Source organism: Manacus vitellinus, unplaced genomic scaffold, assembly GCF_001715985.3.
Source record: "Manacus vitellinus isolate BGI_N305 unplaced genomic scaffold, ASM171598v3 scaffold_1_pilon, whole genome shotgun sequence".
Classification (NCBI taxonomy): Eukaryota; Metazoa; Chordata; class Aves; order Passeriformes; family Pipridae; genus Manacus; species Manacus vitellinus.
The window spans coordinates 2,277,485-2,294,799 of NW_021939396.1; the positions used below are offsets into that span (position 1 = coordinate 2,277,485).

The window sequence follows — 17,315 nt, forward strand, 5'->3', positions numbered from 1 at the left end:
TTTTATTGAAGAGTTTTTCCCTCTTTTTATAAAACATTTCCCAGGTAAGCAGCTGCAACAGGCACATATTTATGTATTAAGGAATTCAGACACTCTTTTGTTTCTGCTGCTTAAGATGCACAAGTTTTGTTGTGCTCCCTTCAGCACTGCAGTGCCAGACTGGTGTGTGTGCTGTACTATCATCTTTTTGTTACAATTAGTGACTAAAACATGTATGTGTAAATATTTATATATAAGGAAATATACAAAATAAAATTGTGCCTTCAGGCCACGTGGAATTTGTACAGTTTTGGAACTTCACATGCAGTGCTGAAGGGAAAATCCAAAATGCACAACAGTCCAACTTCAGAAAGGTACTTTAATTGTTCTGTTCATTCAGAAACCAGTCTGAACTGGTTATTCAGGTTATTTGGGCACATGAAGGGATTCTTGAGGTTGTCCTGTGCCGGGCAAGGAGCTGGACTTGGATGATCCTTGTGGGTCCCTTCCAACTCAGGATATTCTACATCTCTATGACTCTATGGTTCCATTGACTGTTAAGGAATTGTAATAAGGTACAAGGAGCCAATTGATTGCTCAAGTGTAAACACTGTGCTCCTCATTTAAAGTCTAATAATTTCCCCAATCAAAAAGCTCTCCTGTCTATAAATTATCCCACCATCTCTCACTGAAGAAAACAGATCCTTTCAAAAGTAAGTAAAAGAGTATTCATTATGAACAGTCTGTATGTGTGAAATATTGCAGCAGAGGTATAATTACACTGCCTTTTTTAGATCTATTACATTATTATATCATCCCAGAGGTGTTCATATACTGTAGTGATGAGTGTGGGACTATTTTGGTGTATTTTGAGATAGGTAATAATATATTTGTATTGCAATTTTCATACTGAAAGAGTCCCATGAGTTTCATGTAATAATATATCCCGGCTCCTGCCTGGAGATGGGAGAGTGGAAATGAATCAATCCATTATCACCGCTGGATTTTGTCAGATAAACCAGTCTGACATTGTCAAACAACCACTCATCAAAATAAGGGTTCCTTTCTTTTGGACATCTTGGAAAGGCAGAGTGTTCAAGGACCTTCATACTCCTAAAGACATGGAACAGATTGAAAAGTGAGACTCTAATAATCAAAAATGATCCCAGATACTACATGACACTATGCTCAGGATCATGGAAGAGAAGAAGGGCAGAGTCTGTCTGTAAGAGGTGCATAGGGGAGCAATTCTCATGTTCAGTGCATGAAACTTGATGAGCTTGGAAAAGAAAAGGATTCAGGGAGAGAAACAAATTCAGGTATCATTCTTGACACTACCTGGAGAAACAGTATGGAGAAAAGATGTTACTTCTCCAAGCAACTGGGAGTAGTAACAGTAGGAACAAAAAAAAAATTGCAGGACTTGTGGATCAAGGAAATAATAAAAGTGTGAAGATTTTCAGTGCATCATATCATAACATTCATAAGAAATAAAATTCAATTTTCTCAGATAAAATCATCAGCAATGGAACTTGATCATTCTGGACTGATCTAAGCTGTTCCCAGTTTGCAGCTTGAATACACATATTTTATTTTAAAGCAAAAGGCTCAGGATACTTAGTGCCAGTGGATTGCAGTGAATAAAATTGTCCCATAGGATCACAGAACTTATCCTGAAAGGGACAGGAATGCAATGAATGAGAGAGAGATAGGAAGAGAGGAGGTTGTTGGAGAGCTTTGCAGAGGAGGTGACAGCTGATCAGACTTAGACTGTCCACACACTTTTGACCAGAAGAATTTGGACAGGATTTAATTGTAAAGTCATCATGGGTATAGAAAAGAAGAATGGTGGAATCCACTCTTCAGCTTTTCAGCATGAAGTGCTGGGGTTTTAATTGTGGATTCAAAATCAGGACAATTTTTAAGGAAAGAGGAATTGTATAAGCCTCTTCTGGAAGTGGAGAGAAGGGCTGAAATCAAACCTAATAGGGCAATGTCTGGTTCATACTAGGAGGGATTAGAGCAGAACCTGGCAAAATACAGGCAATTCAACAATTCTATCCCATTTGTGCAGCAAGGAACTTTAAGTGCTACACCATCATGTACCATTAATACCAACCTCTCTGGCTGTTGATGTTTTAAACAGTCCAGAATTATTTTATGTGATTTAAACAAAATTACAACAAAGGTCAAATCTGTCAGGGAAGAAATTTCCAAAAAAGGTGTAACCACTTCTTAATTGCAGCTTTAGCTGATGTCAATATTTGACTGAATAAATGTCTTGTGCATTATAATTCTCTTCTCAAGAAAGAGAGTTAAAACTTGCTATTTTTTATTCATTCTTCTAAATTAAGTAAATTAAAAGTAGAGAAGAAAGACAGTAACTTCAAATATCAATAGGCTTTTCAAAGACTGGTATTGAGAGAAGCAGAATATTGCATTTTAATGAAAACACATTAGGTCAATTTTGTTTTCAAAAAAAGAAAGGATTAAAAATATAGCAACACAATATACATACACAAAACTTCATAATTGCATATGAAAATTAAATTAAGGGGCAAGACTTTCAATTCATGCAAGTTGATTTATCTCTACTGACTTTAGTTAACTTTGCAGGTTCATACCAATTCTATTAGCATCTTTCTCAGAGCATCACTGAGATTAAACCCAACAACAATAAGAACTAAAACTCTCTGTAAGCAAACAAGTCCTGCTCAAACCACGTCAGTGATGAGATCTGAACTGGTTTCTCAGGGTTTTGAGCAGTGAAAATCTTCAATGGATACTGCAAAACCTCTTTGGGCAACTTGTTACTCTGCTTGATGGTCTTCATTGTGGAAAAAAAAAGATTTTTCTCATATCCACACCATACTGGAGCACTTGGATTTGAATTATAATAATGTTTCAAACAAGCAACCACAGCTCAACAAGTTTCTGAGTGTCAGTTGAGCCTGGATAGCTGATAAATCACACTCCTTGCTCCTTGTAAAGAGTGTCATGACTCACTGTGTTTGATTCTCTCTCACTGAGGTTCAAACCAAGGTGCTTTATTTCAGATTTCCTGGGTGCTGAGAACATGCACATGGTCAGTGCCTGCACTGAGCTGACAACTGCTGACTGTTTAAACCCTCAGAACTGGGCTGTGTCTGGGTTAAACAAAATTATACATTAATGACTTGTACATTGAGGGTTTGCGGAGACAAGAAAGTTTCCTGGATCATATTTGCAAAAGAACATCCACCTAGTTCCGGCTGTCTCCTCCCAGTACTTGCTCTCCTTGGGAATATTTATCACAGGAAAAGGAGTACAGTTTTTTTCTTGATTTGTTGATAAAAATTTTTGAAAGAAAGAGAAGGATTATGACAAACACTAGACTGTCTTAATCTCTTATAAGTTCATTGATTTTCTCATTAAGCCTGTTTACATTGGAGACATCAAATCAGTATCTCAAATTCTAACAGAGCACTTAAGTGTCCTCTTGCATTTTTGTTCAAGCCCCACAGCTTGTAAAAGCAAATGCTTAAATCCCTCAAAAACCATGACTGGAAGAGCAAAGCCCTTGTGTTATTTCTTTGCAAAGAGATATATTTTATCTAGGATACTCCATACTGGCTTTAAAACTGGGAAACATAACATGAGTTTTTGTGGTAAGAACATACATATGTACACACACTATATATTATTATTTATTTATGGCAATTTAAAAACTTTAGAGCTCAGGAGCCAACACAGAAATTACTCAAAGAAATAGGAGGTTACTGAAACATCAATATGAGAGTTATATATATATATATATATATAATTCAGTATAATAAGCTTTTAATTTTGCACTCTGAAGTGAAAATTTTTTACTCAAGAAGATTTGTAATAACAAAAATTCAAAAGCAGTGCCAAGAAAATATCATTTGATATTTTGGATATTTTCCACTTTCAGAGCCCCGAGGCAAGTCCATGCTATTTTCAGGCAAGAAGAAAATTCAGCATTTAGACTGTTTGCCTGGTTACTGCCTGCTCTGCACTGAGATAATGGTCATGCCATCAGGCAGGCTGGGGACTAGTGTGACTTCATGGCCTGATCCAGTATGGAAAATCCCATGTTCCAGACATTTGAACATTACATTTGATGCTACAATACCTATTCCTTGAAGCTCAGGAATTAGGAAGTGCATCAGAAGCTGCAAGATATTAAAAGAAAGTTAAGCCAGGGGGAAATTTAAATGATTTAATCAATATCTTTGAGAGTGAAATGTTGTCAGCAAAATTCTGATAGGGAGGAAGAGCTGACAGAGGCCCTGCATCCTCTCTGTTCCATCTACAGATAATTTTTTTACTGGAGGGGAAGAAAGCAGCACTTGCACCCTCCTCTCCCTTTCTAAAAGCCTGTTTGTAAGGCAGGGACACAGATTTAGGATTAAGCTGACCTTTCCCTTTCTCTCATGCTCTGAAGTTGCAACAAGTGGACCTCAAGATGCCTGTTAGACACAGGGCTCTGCCTCTGCTCCCCCACCTAATTCTGATTTCTCTGCTCCTGCAGGATGTGCTGTCTTTGAAAAATAAAGCAGGTCCAGAGGGTGTTTAAACAAGGATGAGACATCCAAACACTTGCAGTTTTTGCAGGAACCCAGAGGAGTTTATTTCAGCTTTGCAGTGCTGGGTTAACGGTTGGACTTGGTGATCTTAGAGGTCTTCTCCAACCTTAATGATTCTGTTTTTTCCTTAGAGAAGGTTAAGGCTGTGCTCTCACTCCTCAGTCTCTCACTGTCTTGATTTCACTGGAATTATGCAGATTTCAATCAGCTTAAAAACTGCTCCCTTGGAAACAGCTTTTCCATATATACTCTGTTGTGGGTCCTGCTACTGGTAACTCGCTCTTGGAGTTTTGCAAAGGACAATATTCATTGAAATATAGTCCTTGGGGGTCAGTAAATATTATTATCTTCCTCTGTCCAGGCTTCTGTCTCACAACACCATCACCAAAGACTTTTCTGCTTAATTTTTAATTTTTCCTGTGTCCGTATTTTGTGTATGTTTGGGACTTCTGGGAATGCTAAGTAATAGTCCCCATTGGCTATTTCCACATAGAAAAAATCCCTCCTATTTCCTTACCAGGAACCAAAAAAACTTTGAAAGAGGCAGGGTATGGTCACAGCAACAGTCTTCCACATGTTCGTGGCCACTCCCATGTCCCCCAAATCCTCTTTCATTGCTGCAACAATTCAGGAAATGCTCTGTGAGGTGGTAAGTTCTGAAGGTTAAAAAGAGAGAAAGGACTGAAATGACAGAAGCAGAAATCCTGCCTCAATGTCAGCCTGAGATTTAGGTCAGCAAGCAAAGCAGAACAGATTTTGTTCTAATTTTCTAGAAGACAAACAAGAAGAAATCATAGAATTGTAGAATCATAGAATGGTTTAGGTTAGAAGAGACCATTAAAGATGGAATCACAGAATTACAGAATAATTTAGGCTGGACAAGACCCTTAAGATCATTGTGTCCAACCATAAATCCAGCACTGTCCGGTGCACTATTGAACCATGTTCCTGTGTGCCACATATACACATACTGATCCACCACTGCACTGGGCAGGCTGTCCTAGTGCTTAAGTAAAATTAATTAAAGTGCCTTTCAGTGAAGAAAACTTTCCTAATATCCAGTCTAAACCTCCCCTGGCACAGCTTAAATCCATCTCCCTTTGTCCCACTACTTGTTACCTGGGAGAAGAGACCAATCCCCACCTGGCTGCAACCTCCTTTCAGGCAGCTGTGGAGGTCAATAAGGTCTCCACTGAGCCTCCTTTTCTCCAGACTGAGCCCCCCCAGCTCCCTCAGTTGCTCCTTGTAATACTGTTTCTCTAAAGCCTTTACCAGACTCAAAGCTCTTTTTCGGACATGAAGACCATCTAGTCCAACCCCCCTGCCACGGGTGGGGACATCTTTTACATGTTGCTCCAAGCCCTGCCCAACCTGGCCTTGAACACTTCCAGGGATGGGGCTTCCACAACATCTCTGGGCAATCTGTTTCAGTGTCTTACCAACCCTCATCAAAAAATAAATTTCTTTCTTGTGTCCAATCTAAACTTGCCTTCTTTCAGCTGAAAACCATTTCCTCTTGTCCTGTCACTACAGAATTTGGCAAAAAGTCCTCCAAGCAGAGATCAAGTTTATTGTGTCTTTAACTCAACTAAAATAACTCATTATTACCAGCTCTGTGACACAGAAGAATCTCCCTGCTCCTTCCCAGAGAAGCTGCAGTCCGGTGGCACTGCATGTTATTGAATGTGTTGTAATTAAAGACACTCGAACAAACATGGCCAGGAGAAACAAGAAATATTGTTGTTATTATCTCAGCTTCACATTCAGGAAATTAAGCCCCACCACAGAGAAGGACATTTCTCTGAAGTCATGCACACATTACTTGAATGGGCCAGAGACAATCCTTCCCTTGAGGACAGGTGTGATGTCTTCACAGCCAGGCTCAATTTCCCATCCACTGAGAGCTCCACGTTGAACATTTCCTACTTTTCTGATTTTCATAATATTCTCATTTTCCCTGACTACCAGATCTGCACTGATCTGTCTGACACTCCTGTCTTTTGTTAAGCTTACCTTTCCCTTACTCTGATTCAGCTCTGGATTTGAATCACTGATTATCTGTGAATACCTTTAAGGAAGAGGTATCTGGGGTTTTTGTGTTCCTGCCAAGAACCAGCTTGGGGGTTTGGACAGTGAGAGAAAATAGTCAAGGAAAATACCCAAAAGTAGCCACCACATGCAGGAAAAAAGACACTGCTTAGATCAGAACTTTAGACTGGAAGATGTAATCTATTTAAACTCACTTTCTGGTGGATAAAAGAATAGAAAAGAAAGCACTTTCATCAAAGTTTTGTGTCCTTGTCATTTTCAATCAAACTCCACATTGCTTTTTAAAGGGATCATAAATGACAAAAAGGTTTGAATTGGGCCTTGGATTCAAAATTGCCTGTAATGTTACGTGTATAAAGTATGTAATGAAATTCTGTGCACACCAAGAGTGTACAGAAATGTCATCATATTCCACAAAACAATTTTGGGACAAATAATCTAAATTGGCTTATAAGGCCAATTAATGTAATCTGAGAGTTAAAAAAAAAATAAAAGGAAGAATGAGATTGAAAAGGAAAGAAAGAAACAGGTTAAGTCCAAAAGAAAAGAATTTGAAAGGAAGTACAGAAAACCAGATCCAGCACCCCTATTTCTGTAGCTACACAGTTTGTTTAGAGATGCAGAGAGAGGAACGAGGCCTCATCCACTTTTTAGTGTTTTCTAAAAGTTATGGGTTAACATTTTTCTTTACTGGAACTGTGTGCAGTTTTCAAGGCTGTAAGAGGAGCTGGTATTACAGGTAGAGAGATAAGAAAAATATTAGTAACAACACTCCATAAACTCTCTTTAAATGTTTCAAAAAAGCAAGGCAGGTATCTAAAGAGCAAATATAGACAGAAACTTCGGGATGTGACTTTATAGCACCTCTCCATCCTCCACAGAGAAGTGAGGAGCCTGTTCACCCCAAGAGTGGATGGTAAAATCCAGGGAGGTTTTCAGTTCCCACACGCCATATTCTTAGTAACCCATGAGAAGAAAAATCAAGGGTGCAGGTTAAAATGGAGCTGTTGCAGTGACATACAAGGCCCCCCAGTCTTAAATTAACAGGGAACTATCTCTAAATGTTGTCTCGGACTTTTTCTGGGACTCAACAGTTCTGAGCACTTTTCATACTCACACCTGAGTCAAGATTGAGGAGTAATTCCATTCCCACATGGGTGTGACAGTCTGGAGAGTCTGCTCTTCTCTGCTCGAGCTTCCATCCCTGACATGGTCCTGGGGTAGTCAAGGGACAGAAAGTGTCCCAGTGTTGGAGTAATACCAGGAATTCTGAGGAAGACTGAGGATGTACCCAATCTAATCTCCAGGCAGACTTAGCTGATGACTTTTACAAAGCGAGTATAAGCAGAGGGCACACGTGGAGAGATCCTTCCTTAGCAAAATTTCCCAGTCCTTAGCAATGGTTTCAACAAATTTCAGAGTCTACCTTTTGATCTAAGCAGTTGTCTTAGTAAATAATTACTTATTTTGGTGCCTTTTTCCTTCATACACAACTGTAGCTCAAACTGAGAGGCCAGATAATCTGTACTTTACTTGGATTCATGGAAATTTTCACAGGAAAGGAGAAGTTTGATGTGTGGCATCTGGTCTGGCACAGAGTGGTCATTCTTTCACTTGCCATCACAAACAGCCATTAAGTATTTCCTTGCTCTTAAGAAATTCAGAGATCACTTAGGGGCACCACAATCTGGACATTTTCTTGGTGTACTAGAGAAGGTTAAATATCTCCTTTTCATTTTTTTTAAACATTATTCCACAGAGATTTATCCGTGCATTCATATTTCAATTAATTATCTTAACACAGTCAAAGGTTAATGCTAATAAAAGCTAACAGGTTTTAGTTAAATTAAGCTGAATTAAGCTTGTATCAAGGGCTACCAGCTTAGTCTCTCTTCAACATCAAAATTTAAGATAGAACAATCCTCAGGTGTTAAGTACTTTGGAATAAGAGGCAAATTACCTGTTTTTTGCCAGGTGGGTGGGTGTTAGAATTTGTATCTTCATTTATGTCTCTGACCTATTTAACCAATTCAAGTTGTAATAAAACACATTTCCGTCCTACAATAAAAAATGGAATAAGAGATGGTGGTAAGCCTTGGAAGAAAGAAGGGTGTGCAATGGATAGATGATGGAAAGAAGGAAATAGGAGAAAAATGGAAGACAAAAGATGGGTTTTGACTTGTTTTTGCACAATGTGATCTTTCTCCCTTTCCTGGTTGATCATGGCTAGTTCCTCTCTCAATTCGCATGTTGTACATATTCCATTACCCACTACTTGGTTGCATTCAAGTCTGATTTTCCCTCAGTATTTTCATTAAATCATTAAACATCAGCTCCTTCAAGTGCTCAGGACGTAGAATCTTGTGTTGTTTTGGCACTGGAATTAAAGAAATGGATGAAAATTCAAATAGACTTAATTTCCAAAACATTTTGATCTGCTCTGGGAGCACCTTCAAGATTAGACACACGTAAGGAAAGGCTGATTTCTGTGGATAAGACTGTTCATGAATTTGGAGTGTTAACCTTATCTGGCTGCCAAGTATCCAGCAAGTTTCTCTCTCATTTGAGCTCCTCAACAGGACAGAGGGAGGAAATAAATGAAGAAACTTGTTAGTCGAGATAACAAGAGGGAGATCCCTCACCAGTTATTGTCATGAGCAAAGCACCCTCACCAGTTATTGTCATGGGCTGACCTTGGGAAAGACTCATTTATTGCCAATTAAAAGTAGAATAGAGAAAAACTAAAGCCACCTTCATCTCATTTCCACTGCTTCCCAGGGTCAATTTGACTCCTTCGTTCCAGATTCTTCGTTTCCTGATTCATGGTGACTCGGGGGACGTGGTCAGTTCATGTCTGCTGTTCTTTCCTCTTCATGCTCTTCCCCTGCTCCTGGGTGGGGTCCCTCCCATGGGATATAGGCCTTCGTGAAACTTCTTCAACTCTGGTCCTTCCCACAAGCTACAGTTCCTCAAGAACTATCCCAGTGTGGGAAATCTCCATAGGGTACAGTCCTTCTGGAACAAACTGCCCACGGGGTCACAGGTGCTGCCATAAATCCTGCTTCTACATGGGCTCCTCTCCACGAGATGCTGACAGGACCCTGTTCCTTTGTGTGCTCTCCATGGACTGCAGCTTCCACCGGGGCACATCCACCTCCATGGGGTACCCAAGGATTGCAGAGCAGATATTTCCTCCACCATGGTTCTCCATGGGGTGCAGGGGGACAACCTGCATTGGGATGATCTTCAGTATTGGGGAATCTCCCATCTGGTCCCTGGAGCACTCCCTCCCTCTCTTCTGTCAATCTCTGATTCTTATCTGAGCATCTCAGTGAAGCTGAGGCAAGCCCAGAAAATGGTAGATGAAATGATAAAGGGAATGAAGCCTTACAGAGACAGATGCCTTAAAAAGAGAAACTATAAGGCCTGGAATCCTTCACTTTATGAAGGACAAGGCAGATAATGGAAATGATTCAACATTACAACCCCGTGAAGATGGTGGATAAGCTGAATGTAACAAATCCCACAACGTTAGAGCTGGGGACACTCAATAAAAAAAGGTAAACTAGGTAAAACAAAGTACTTTTTTATACGATGGATAGTGAAATTCTGCAGTTCGTTGCCACAGAATAGAGGCAGACAGGATTAGAAGTTCAAACTGAAATTAAATAAATTGATGGACAGCAGCTCCATAAATAGATACTAAAAAGATTAGGCAGACCCTCCAGCATCCTTAATACATCATGTTCAGAGAATTCAAGGGGAATGAATGACAAAAAGTAGCCAGACATGTTTGCTTTTCCTAAATATCATTTTCTATTGCCCCTGTCACAGAGAATATAGGATTGGACAGAATATTGATATGAGCCACAAGATGCTCTTGGGTGCATCTGCATTGGCACTGCATCACTCAAGCACCTGGCACTGTACCTCTCAGTCAAAAAATATGGGTTGAAGTTTACCCTTTTAAGCAACTTCTGAGTGCTAAAAGGTCAGAAACTTTTTAAAAAAATTGGGAATGTAGTTTGAGGCAGGAAGGTATAATTACAGGAGGAGACCAGGAATATTTTAAGTTGTGATAGGAAAACGGAAAGAATCACTGCCTGATGTTCATCTCTTTGAGCCTAGAAGAAAAAATTTGGCCAGAAAAACAGGAAAAGGGAAACTGATGTAGCCAGAAAAACAAGGGTTTTTTTCTAGATGAGGAAACAATGGTTTGTCAGCACTAGACAGAGGAGGACAGCATTGCTCCCCAAGCCAGTTCCAGTCTAGAGTGTCCATGCAGAGCAGGGAAGTCTGGACAGACACCCATATGGCTATTAAGTTTCTGCTGTTAACTTGTTTCTCTCTAGCAGACTAATTAGTGCTTTAATTAAAGCCAGTTCAAACAGACCCTGACAATGCTAGGGCTTCTAAACTGCAGTTTTTCAACCAGTGAACAGATAGTCTTAAAAATGTAGGGAAAACCAAAAAGAAATCCAAGGCAATGTAGAGCAGAACTGTGAAGGGACGTCACATCTCTGACACAACTCCACTGCTAGAAACACTTGTCCATGTCCACTTTCTCTGAGTTACCCTGTTTTTTCCAGATCTGGGAACAGTAAGAGTATGGGAATCATCTTTTTTTTCTTTTTTTTTGGGCAATCCCAAGCTTTTCTTTCCTCACTTTCACCTAAGCTTTTTAAATGTAAAATAAAATAAAATAAAAAACCACAAACAAACAAACGCCCCCCCAAAAAAACCCAAAAACAAAACAAAAAAACCAACAAACAAAAAGTTTCTGGCAGAAGTAATATCTCATTTTCACATGGACTATGTATTTCAGCATTATAAGCAAACACATACAGTTTTGGCAACTGTATCCAAAAGTTTGGATATTATGACAACTACTCACCTTTATAACTTTGTGTGTAAAGCCCCAAATATCTCTTCTCTAAATTAGGCAATATGTGCCTGTCAGAACTCTTTATGTCATGGGCTATGAAGGTCTAATTCCAGAATGAGTTCTTAGTAAAATCTCTTTGAACACAGTGTTTTAGACTGATCAAGAAGTCCACTTTGCCCAACAGACAGTGCTTTTAAGCAAAGGTATAAATTTCTAATATACAGAATTCTAAAATAATTCCAGTTTTACTGACTTCTGGACATGACTGAACCAACCCTCTACCAAAAGCCTGGTTAAGTTCATACAACAGATCACTCAGGGTCTCATGAGCTCGCTTTTGAAAATCTCCAAGGAAAACGGCATCCCAACCTTCTGGGCCCCTGTTCCAACACTTGACTATGTATTTGGTGCAGAATTTTTCCTTTATATCAAGCAGAAATTTCTCCTGTGACCACTTGTGTTCATTATCTCCAGTTCTTTCTCAGTACAGCCCTGAGGAGTCTGGGTCCATCCTCTCTGTCTTAGAATCACAGAATGGTTTGGGTTGGAGGAGACCTTTAAGTTCATCTGGTTCTGACCCCCTGCCATGGGCAGGGACACCTTCAGCTAGACCAGATTGCTCCAAGTCCTGTCCAACCTGGCCTTGAACACTTCCAGGGATGGTGCAGCCACAGCTTCTATGGGCAACCTGTTCCTTAATACTTCCTAATATTATATTATTAATTCCTAATTTCCTAATATTATATTACAAATATGTCCAAGGGGGTGGCTACACATAAAGCTGAAACCCTGGAGGCCTTGCTTTCAGTCTGGTGTGGTAACTGCTCAGTCCAGTGCCCTTTCATTTACCAGTTCGACTAAATAAATTCACTTAGGAGCAAAACCATTCCTGTTCTCCTCCAAGCACAGCTCAGCTCATCCTTTGAGTCAAAGCAGAACAGATGTTTCCAAGCGTGAATTAACAGAAACCATTGCATATCAGGAGCATGAATTCCCTGAACTTCAGCCTCAAACAGAGGAGAGGAAAATGTGTGTCAAAGTGAGAATGAGCCTGGACATACACTGCATACTCCAGCACCTTTTTTTTTCCATTTTTCTTGGTTTTTGGTTTGTTTTTTTTTTTATTTCTTATCAGTTGCAGGAACATGAAAGTGAATTGCTGTGTTTGTTCAAATGGCACGGAATCTAAAAGCAATTTGTGGTGACAAGGTCACAAGAGGCAAGCGGAGGCCTTTTATAACTCTGCAGAGAGCTGGGGAGTATATCTATATTGTATATACACAGAGAGAAATACAAAATATTTTACTGTTAATGATACAACCACAGAAAAAGAAATGGATTCAGCTCTACAGAGGGTGGTGTGTGAAATAATACTGAATTTTCTAGGCAACTTAACTATTTCCAGACTTTTTAAATGGGGGCAAAAGCAGAAGAGGAAAAACATGGATTCCTCCCTTCCAAGGGGGGTCTAGATTGGATATTAGGAAAAATTTCTCCACCACCAAAAGCGTGGTCAGGTATTGGAAGAGGTTGCCCAGGGAAGTGGTGGAGTCATCATCCCTGGAGGGATTTAAAAGGCATGTAAATGTGGCACTTTGGGACATGGTTTAGTGGTGGACCTGGCAGTGTTGCATTAATGGTTGGTCTCATGATCTCAGAGGTGTTTTCCAACACTGATGATTCCAGGGTTCTGTAAGAGCAGAACAAGAACAAGATGCATGAGAAGGGTTTTATGCTTGATTGAATCATAAATTCTAAATCAAAGAGAAGAAATACAGAAGGATTAGCCACAAACATTTTAGGCTTTTTAATACTTAATTAAAAGATGCCAGATTTGAGTTTGGATGTTAATAATAACAATTTGCCTACACATTTATTCACTGCTAAAAAAAAGTGGCCCAAAGTCTATTGAGATCTACAGGGTAGTTCATAATTATTTTTTAGGGATTTTTTTGGTCAGACACCTGTTTAGGTTAAAAACATATTGCACAAGCAGGATAAACTGCTGGAGTTGAACTGGGCCAGAGGGGAAACCTGGAGGAATGACACTAAGATGGTGTCTTAACTCTGAAATGTCCCCCTCACACAGCAGAAACCAGACTCCAACGAATGTTTTCTTTAGCAAAGCACTCCACAGATTCCAGGCCAAAAATTATTTTGCTTCAGGAAGATGAAACTCTCAGTAAATGAAACAACTTTTGAACACATCATTCCAATACATACAGGTATCATGAGCCTGAATTTTCCAGTATTCCCCTTTCCTCAGGAGAACTGCTCCCCATGTAGTGACCATTAGCCCATTTATGGTTAACAGTCAACAATTAAAATTCTAATCTTCCCAAGGGATGCTCACTAGTAGTTGCAGCTTGTCTCTGAGTTATTTATAAAGGTGATTCTAGACAAAAATCAGACTCTTTGGAACCATGTTGATTGTGTTGTTAATTTGTCCTTCATATGTAAATTGTATGGAAGATTGGGCTATATCTGAGGTTTTATTTTAAACCTACACCCTGTGAGCAGAGCTGTGTCCTGGGCTGGGTCTAACTCTTCTGGTTTGTAGCAACATATGCTCTTAAACTATTCTTATCACCTTCTTCTAGAAATCGCTGCAGACTCCAAACCCAGCTGAAAATTTATGCTGAAATCCAACACAATCTGGATCACATCTTGTGATGAGAGATTAAATTCCTTTCTCTGGATGGGAAAACTCCCCGCATCAAAGGAAGGTGGTACAGGGGAAAGAAAACTAAAGAGACAAGTAAAAAATAGAATAGAAAAAAACCAAATCCCCAATTCTGTGATTGTGACATGCTGAGAATGAATATCCCAAAACACCAGAGATGCTGTTTTTTGTATATTCTCTGGAGACTGTCAGGAACAAATACCATAGTCACCTACTTCCATCTATTAGGGGTAATAAAGCACAGAGATCCACTTTGGGGTTCAGACACCCACTCTGGAGCGTGGGAAGGTGTTAATAGTAATGCAGAGAGACCAGACATGTTCAGAAAAGTTTGGACCCCATATGTGGTACAGAGAGGAGAACTTCAGTAGGTGTAAATCAGCAGAGCACGACTGAAACCTCCACCAGCTCCAAGTCTGCCCCAGTGGTTCCATTTGTCATCCATTAACACAAATTGGCAGGTTTGAAGGCTTTGTTTTGAAGCTGTGTCATAAAGAGCAGGTAGTGATTTTATGTGACGCTTTGCAATTATTGACTAATTTGAGGTGCAAAAAGGCTTTTAGAGCAGATATGAGCGCCACTGTTTTGCACACAGCTTTCCTAATTTCAAAGTTTGGAAAGGCACTAAGGCTTCAGCATATTGGAAGTTTATTTTTAAAAGTGTCTCAGAGTATATGATTCCTCCTCCTCAGAACAGGATGAATTAAATGAAGAACCTGCTGGGGATCCATCATTAGAATGTCTTACAGGGAACAGTCAGTGCAGTACGTCATTGATCCCTAATGCTGCAATATTTGCATTAGCAAAATGTTCCAACGCAGGGTGGGAGAGCTTTCAGATATCGAGGAGCTTGAGTACTTGGTTCACTGAAAAAAACATATAATGATGTCTATTAAATGAATTAAAATTTAGATGTTTATCATCTATTCTTCTTCACTGGTCATAGACTAACAGATAAGAACAGTGGCTTTAAGATTAAGGAGGACAGGTTTAGATGAGATATTAGGAAGAAATTCTTTGCTGTGAAGGTGGTGGAGCACTGGAACAGGTTGCCCAGAGAAGTTATGGCTGCCCCATCCCCAGAAGTGTTGAAGGCCAGGTGGAATGGGGCTCTGAGCAACCTGGGATAGTGGAAGGTGTCCCTGTCCATGGCAGGAGGGTGGAACTGGATGGTCTTTAATGTCCGTTCCAACCCAAACCATTCTGTGAGTCTATGAAACGATAAGAAATTATTAACGGGTAAGTTCACTAAAAATAGAGCAGCCCTTCTCTGGAACAGAAAGGTTGGGATTTTATTAGTTCCTATTTGTTAAGGTCCTGGCCTGTTCAGGAATTGAATCAACTCAATCCTATTTGGAAAACCCTAAAATAAAACAGAAATCATTTCTCAGAAGTGGGTCCTGCTGTAAAGCTCAACTGTCCTGATACCAGACACAGCAACCCTGCTGACATTTCACAGTTACTATTCAGTATCTTACATACCCTCTCTTTAGCAAATTTGTTGTCTTTTTGGGAGAATCCCAGCATCACAGACTTTGCCAATGCCAAGGTATTTAAGGGTAGAGTTATGGGATCACAGAATGGTTTGGTTGGAATGGACCTTACAGATCATCTCATTCCACCCCCTGCCATGGGCAGGGACACCCTCCACTAGACCAGGTTGCTCAGAGCCCCATCCAACCTGGCCTTCAACACTTGCAGGGATGTGGTGGCCACAACTTCTCTGGGCAACATGTTCTAGGACCTTATCATTCTCAACCTAAAAAATTCTTCTTCATCTCCAATTTAATTCTATCCTCTTTCAGCTTAAAACTATTGTCCCCTGCTCTGCTGCCTAAGGCCTGGTAAAAAATCTCAGTTTTTCTCACAAGCCCTCACAATACAACTTTTCACAATACATTTCTTACCTACCAGGATTATGTACTCAAGAACATTTGGGTTTTGTGTTTTTCAGGTTGTCCAGCACACAGTATGAAGAAGGAAAAGCAGTTTCTATAATCTTTTTCAAGACAGATTTCTCTCTCAAGACAGCAGATGGTCACTTCCCTCTGGTGCTGATACTGCTTTTAACTAATTTTTTTCAGCTGTGCTCACACATATATTAAAAAGACACAAAATACAGACAAGTTGCTCAAAGATCAGAGATGCTGCCATGCTGCATCTGAACTTGGATAAGTGGTTATCAGCTTCACTCCAGCCAGTTGAGCCTCAATAAACAGTTAGATTGGATATTAGGAAAAATTTTGTTCTTGAAAGGGTGGCCAAGAATTGGAACAGGTTGCCCAGGGAAGTGATGGAATCACTGTCCCTGGAAGTGTTCAAAAAATATTTGGGTGTGGTGCTTAGGGACACAGGTTAGTGATGGACCTGGCAGTGCTGGGTTAATGTTTGGACTCAATGATCTTAAAGATCTTTTCCAATGTAAATTATTCTCTGATTCAATAATTTTAATTACTGGGGTTTCTGAGCTGGGCCTTTTTGACAGAACTGGACAGAGAGTGACTCCATGGAAAGTTACACGGGCAGGGCTGAAGGTGCAATAAATCCTTGCAGAGAAGGATATTAAGAAGGATGGTGTTAAGAAAGTGGTATAGAAGGAGGGATACAACCTTTTACCCAGGCTCAGCCAGGACAGTATCGGTCCTGGATCAGTCCATCATAGTCTACACTCCATTTTTGGTGCAGCAGCCATGTAGCAGCACTCACTGTCCACCATCTCCCCATTGAATTGGACATCTCAGAGTGAAGGGGACATCTCAAGTTTTGGTGTCTCTACAACTCCTCTTCTATTCTAGGACAGCTGAAGTCCAGCAGCCCGTGAAAGCCACAGAAATCAACACCCAGAGCTGTCAGATACGATGGAAAGTCTGATCTCACTGCTCTTAATAGCTGTGCAAATTTCTACACCTAAATCTTGGTCTCTTTTCTACGTCCCATGGAACAAAACAGGCCTGTTGAGAGTTCTAATCGGATCTATTTCATATATCTATTTTAAGATGAGATGAAACATGTCTTAGACTTCACTTGGTTGACTCACTCTCCATTAACTTTTAAGAAATCTTTGGAAGGACATAGTTCAGATATAACCACCTACACTGGAAATATCTACATTTCAGTAAATGTCTCCTCC

General features: G+C 40.0%; 1 long non-coding RNA gene across 1 annotated transcript; it reads left to right on the forward strand.

Moving 5' to 3' along the window:
* Positions 1–549: 549 nt before the first annotated feature.
* On the forward strand, positions 550–16,386 carry LOC108640226. The gene is made up of 3 exons (XR_001921009.1): positions 550–692; positions 14,103–14,260; positions 16,140–16,386. It is a non-coding gene; the product is annotated as an uncharacterized LOC108640226 (long non-coding RNA).
* Positions 16,387–17,315: the final 929 nt, after the last annotated feature.